This window comes from Empidonax traillii, unplaced genomic scaffold (assembly GCF_003031625.1).
Source record: "Empidonax traillii isolate 1590-97213 ecotype Southwest subspecies unplaced genomic scaffold, ASM303162v1 scaffold331:size1191723, whole genome shotgun sequence".
Taxonomy (NCBI): Eukaryota; Metazoa; Chordata; class Aves; order Passeriformes; family Tyrannidae; genus Empidonax; species Empidonax traillii.
This window is the reverse complement of record NW_020955524.1, coordinates 981,609-986,578: the sequence shown is the minus strand read 5'-3', so window position 1 is coordinate 986,578 and position 4,970 is coordinate 981,609. Positions and strand designations below refer to the sequence as shown.

At 51.5% G+C, this 4,970-nt stretch overlaps 1 protein-coding gene across 1 annotated transcript in view; it reads right to left on the bottom strand.

Annotated features, from left to right (window-relative positions):
- FHDC1 (FH2 domain containing 1) overlaps window positions 1-2,613 on the bottom strand; it is a 36,829-nt gene extending 34,216 nt beyond the window's left edge. Inside the window, exon 1 of the mRNA XM_027891836.1 lies at window positions 2,594-2,613. The gene's annotated coding sequence lies outside the window, so the exon portion shown is untranslated. The remainder of the gene's footprint in view (window positions 1-2,593) is intronic.
- Between the last annotated feature and the right edge of the window lie 2,357 nt (window positions 2,614-4,970).

The following is a 4,970-nucleotide window of genomic DNA, read 5'->3' as shown; positions in this document are numbered from 1 at the left end:
AGGGAAGAAAACATCCCAACCTAGATGTAAAGATAGATAAATAGAACAGGAAAAACTGTTTTCAAGCCAACTGTTTTCAAGCCCTGTACTGCTTTAGATGAGGTAACAGTCAGGCAGAACCAGGAAAGGGGAAGAATCAGCATTTGGAAGGCTTGAAAGGAGAGGCACAGCATAAAGGCTGGCATTCAGCTTTGTTTTCTGACAGATAAGCACGATTCAGGTGACAGAGGTCACCTGCTTGTAAGAGGATGGCGGTCTCAGTCTCGAGTTACCAGGTACCAGGAGACTGGTCAGAATTCCCTTCTCATGCTGCCTCTCAGAGGAGTGTCTCAAAGACATTCCCAGTGCTCCCACCATTGCCGTGGGTGGGAGAGGAGAGAAGCTGGCAGCCGGGACAGGCACTGGGCTGCTTGTTGGTATCAGCAGGTGCCTCTGAGCAGGAAGTACAGCAAGAGGAGGTGGGGAACAACGCAGCCGTTCCAACTGTGAACTACTAAGACACGCTGGGACTCGGATGCGTAATAGAAGCCAAGCAAAATTTTAACTCCTGAGGAGCCTCTCTGCACTTTTCAAAGGATTAAAGGGGGAAAAAAAGGGAGCCAAGAACAAACGTTTAAGGTGTCCCAATTATACACTTCATTATTGCACGTTTGTTACCCAAAACAGTCCAAGAAGTACAAGAGCTCTAAAGTAGCATCTTTACTGTGCATTTTAATTGCGTCTATATTTGGCATAAAAGAAATATTTCTTTGTCTCATTCATTGTTTTAGCCAACCTAATGTAACTTGGAAATGTAATTTAAAATTTAGAGGGTGGAGACAACTTTCTCCCCAAATAAGAAGAGAAACACTCTAAAGTAATTTGTTTCTTGCAAAAAAGGCAGTTGCCACCGAGACGAATACACACTGTGTTTGCATACACAAATTAACAGGTGAAATGCCCCATGCACTGAAGGGCATTTCATAATTCATACTGCAAGATATTACTCCCTTTAACTCACACCTTAAGTTCTTTCCTGCCCACGTTTCTGTGCCAGGCGCCCTTAAAGTTCTCACGAGAATGCTGGTTTTGACACCAAAGCCCAACCACAGTATTTGGATGTCTGTGTCTCAACAACTACTGCACAAAGGGGCAAAGGGAGTCACTAGTTGCTGACTGCAAAGAGAGGAACTGCAAACATCGATAACCGGCCCCTGATCCTGCCAAAACCCGCGGGTTACAAAGACGACAGAGCTTGCGCTATCACAGTAACTTCAAACTTCATCCCTTAATGCATCCAACAAAACCCCTGGTAGGGAACCACGACCCTGCCGGCCGGCCGGGATGGGCAAAGAACCCCCGAGTGGGTCCCCGCGCCAGCAGGACGGGCACGGGCAGTGGGCCGGGACCTTACGGCTCTGGTCGGGGGGCTCGATTCCACCTGGGTTTGGCTTGGGCTCCCAGCAGCAAGAGCTTCCAGTGGAGCAGCCCTCAGCCTCAGCGCCTTGTTTTCCGTCCTGGAGCAGGTGCCTGGCCCCGCTGTGGGGTCCCTGCCGCCGGGACCACCCGAGGCGCCCCGAGAGAGATCCTTACTCCGCAATTCCCTTCCACCGACGCCACAGGCCACGGGGGCAGCGCGGGGGGCGCGGGCGGCTCGGCTGGATGCGGGGCAGCACCGCGCCCCGCTCCCCTCAGGCTCCCGCCGGACCCGGCGTCCTGAGGCGCCCCGCCCGCAGGGAGCGCCCCCCGCCCGGAGCTCCCGACCCCCGCCCCTGTGGGACGCGCTCGCCCCGCCGCACAGAGCCGGGGGTCCCCGCGGCAGCCCCCGCCCCGCAGTGCGGGAGGAGCGGCGGCAGCTCTCAGCCCTGGACAGCGGGAAGTCGGACCCTGAGGGGAAGGGGAGCCCGTTTCCCAGCGAGCGCTCACCCCTCCGCCGCCTCGGCAAGGCGGGGAAGGACCCACGGACGCGGGCGGCGACCCCTCTGTCCTCGGCGGCCGCGCCTCCTTTGGGCAGCGCGGAGCCCCTGCCCGGCCCGGGGAGCCCAGCGCTCACCCCCGCTCCGCTCTCACCTCTCTGCTCAGCCCCGCTCTCAGCCGCGGCGCAGCCGCTCCGGTGCCGCCGCCTCCTCCTCCTCCTCCCATCGCGCCCGGCCCGGCCGCCGGCGGGAGCGCGGGGCGGGGCAGCGCAGGCGCGGCCGGGCGGGGCCGCGGCAGGTGACGGTGAGGGAGCGGGGAGCGCCCCGGCGGCGGGACGGGCGGGCACCCTGTCCCTCCGTGTCCGGACGGAGCCTCCGAAACGCCCGTGCGGGGAGGAGAGAGACCCGCTCCGCAGCGCCGACACCGCCGCTGCCGCGTTCGGAGATGCGCAGTGGCGCCTGCGGCGGGACTCGGTCTAAACCGGCTCCTGCTGAGCTGATCCGTTCGCACATCCATCCATCATTTCCACGCACGCTGTCACCGCAACTATCGCTATAGAAACGGGACAGCGGTGCTACCGGCAGCGCGCTCGGCTGGACGGAACGGGCTGCCCCTCTATGGCTGAAGTCTTTCGCCCTCTGCCCTCGCTCCCAAGGAAGCGCATCCCCTGTCCCATCCCGCATCCCTCATCCCTCACCGGGGCGCTCCCCGCCGGCTCAGCCCAGCCAGCCCCGGGAAAGCAAGCAGGCAAGACGGGCGCGCCGGCTCGGCCCCTGGAGTCTCCAGAGCGGGTGATGTGAGAGAACTTCAGACGAATTTAAGATGGGATCATAGCCCGGGGTTACGGCGCTCTAGGCAGCAGCGCACATGAGTTGTGGATATCTGGAAGCAAAAATACCATCCACCGATGAGACAGCAAACAAATATATTGTTCTAAAATATTTTATCAAGAGTTGAATCCTATTTCAAAAATAAAATCGTCTTCCCAAAAGGAGGAAAGGTGAAGAACTTAGCTCACTCAAGTCAACAAACACACACGCCAACACTACTTTTTACAGGAGGCAAATTCCAAGGTAGAAACAGAAACTTTTCGTGTTCTGAAGAAGGAGGGAGGAAGAAAGAAAAAACCCTCACCTTCAGCCTTGCTCCGTCAGCCACCAGAGCTTCCGAGCTGAGAATATGAGAGAGAAAATAACACCTTGGCACAGCAGGAGGACAAAATCGTGTCTTACTTCAGTGTGTAGTGCTTAAGCTGTGCTACTGCCTCTGCTCAGGGTTTGGGATGCAGGAACCAGAGGAAGAGTGGGAGACCAGACGGCCTCCTGTGGCCCCAGGCCTGGAGCCCAGGCCCATGGCTGCTGAGGTTACACCATCCCGGCTTACAGTTCTGTGTCCACAGATTTGACCTACTGGTCTGGCAAGACAGCCTGTCTGAGTCACTCAATTAAAAAAAAATAATATTAGAACAAAAGGAAAATTTAGGGAATGCAATGTCAGAACTTGATCATTTAAGCTCAAAATTCACTGAGTGAGAAGAGTTCAACTGCAGTAAAAGGCAATTCCCATCACACCACACATCTCCACTTGGCAGGCTTAGCAGCAGCTGGAGAGGACACGCTTTGCTTTGAGCCAGCATGGACATTCCTCGAGAGTGTCAGGTCACCCCTGAGGTCATCAGCGAGGAAGGGCTTTGCCGCTTGGACTGCAGCTGCTTGTGCTGGAGCCAAAGAGACTTGTTTTCATTGCTGCCAGTCATGAGTACAAATGTTCACTCAAAAAGACGGAAAGAGCAAGCCAAACAAGAGACTTGCATAATGGCATTGTATTGAAAAAGTCAAAAACCGAACAGGACAGCAGAGGACCTGGAAGCCAGTCCGGATGTGAAGTTAAACTCTTCACTTTTCCCCACCCTGTGGATTTGTTCTCCCTGAACTTTTCCAAAACACTGTGTTAGCAAATTAAGTTTTTAGCTGATTTTTCCCCTAAACATGTTAACACTCAACAGGCAAATATTTTGCCCACAATGCTAAAATTAATCTGAGTTACAAAAAACAGAAAACAGGTCGTTACTGTAGGAAGTATTAGGCAACTTTAATAATAGGTAGATCAAGCAGCCCCACCTATAATAAACAACAAATGCACCTCCCTAGAACAGATAGCATTTAGATGAGTTGGTATACTACAAAACCAAAATCATATTGTTAATTTTCTAAGATTTCTAGTTCATGAAATGCTCAAAACTGTTTTCAAGATGAGGTTTTTTTTCTTTGAGAGGAAAAAAACCCTTGTCTTTAGTAAACTCCACTTTTCCTGGCAGCCCAAAGAGCTTCTAATTCTTTAGGCTGAACATGAATTTAATGACCGAAGAGATCTAATGGAAGAAGAAGTAGTTTATACCACCTGAACAAAAGATGTCATCATCTTCATTACAAGCCCTCAATTCTACAGTGTTTGGATAAAGGCAGGAGAAAAAGTTAATTGTGACACTCCAGTCACATTAAAACCAAGTTTTATTTGGTTTCAAAACTAAGCACTGTGGTAGTTAACGTCTCAAAACAAAACCCTGCAATTAATTACCACTATCACATAAAACTAGAATGATGCATACACACATGTAAGAAAGACAAATCAAGACTAATAAGGCAACACTAGTTTTTAGCATTATTTAACTCTCTGGTGCTTATATTTAAATGCTTTAGTATTCTTTAAAAGGCAGTAAGATGTATAATTATTTCATTAGCACAGTAGGACACCATTTGTTAAATACCATTTAGTAGGAACACAGTGCTGACAGCTGAACTGTTCCTGACTAAACCAAAGGATTTATGCTGCCATAAACAGCAGTAACAGGGCAAACCTGAACTAAACATTTGTTTCAGGTTTATTTGTTCTATATCTGATCTCTGCACTTAATTAAGAAGTGTTATCAAACAGCCACACTGGTGCCCATCTCAGCTCTACCAACCAGTGTTGCAAGGGAACTCTGGGAAGATACCCCTGATCTCTCTTTCTCCTCCTCCTGGAGTAAAAAATACTCCCATTTTTCCCCATAGCCATTCTCTTTAAAACAGGTT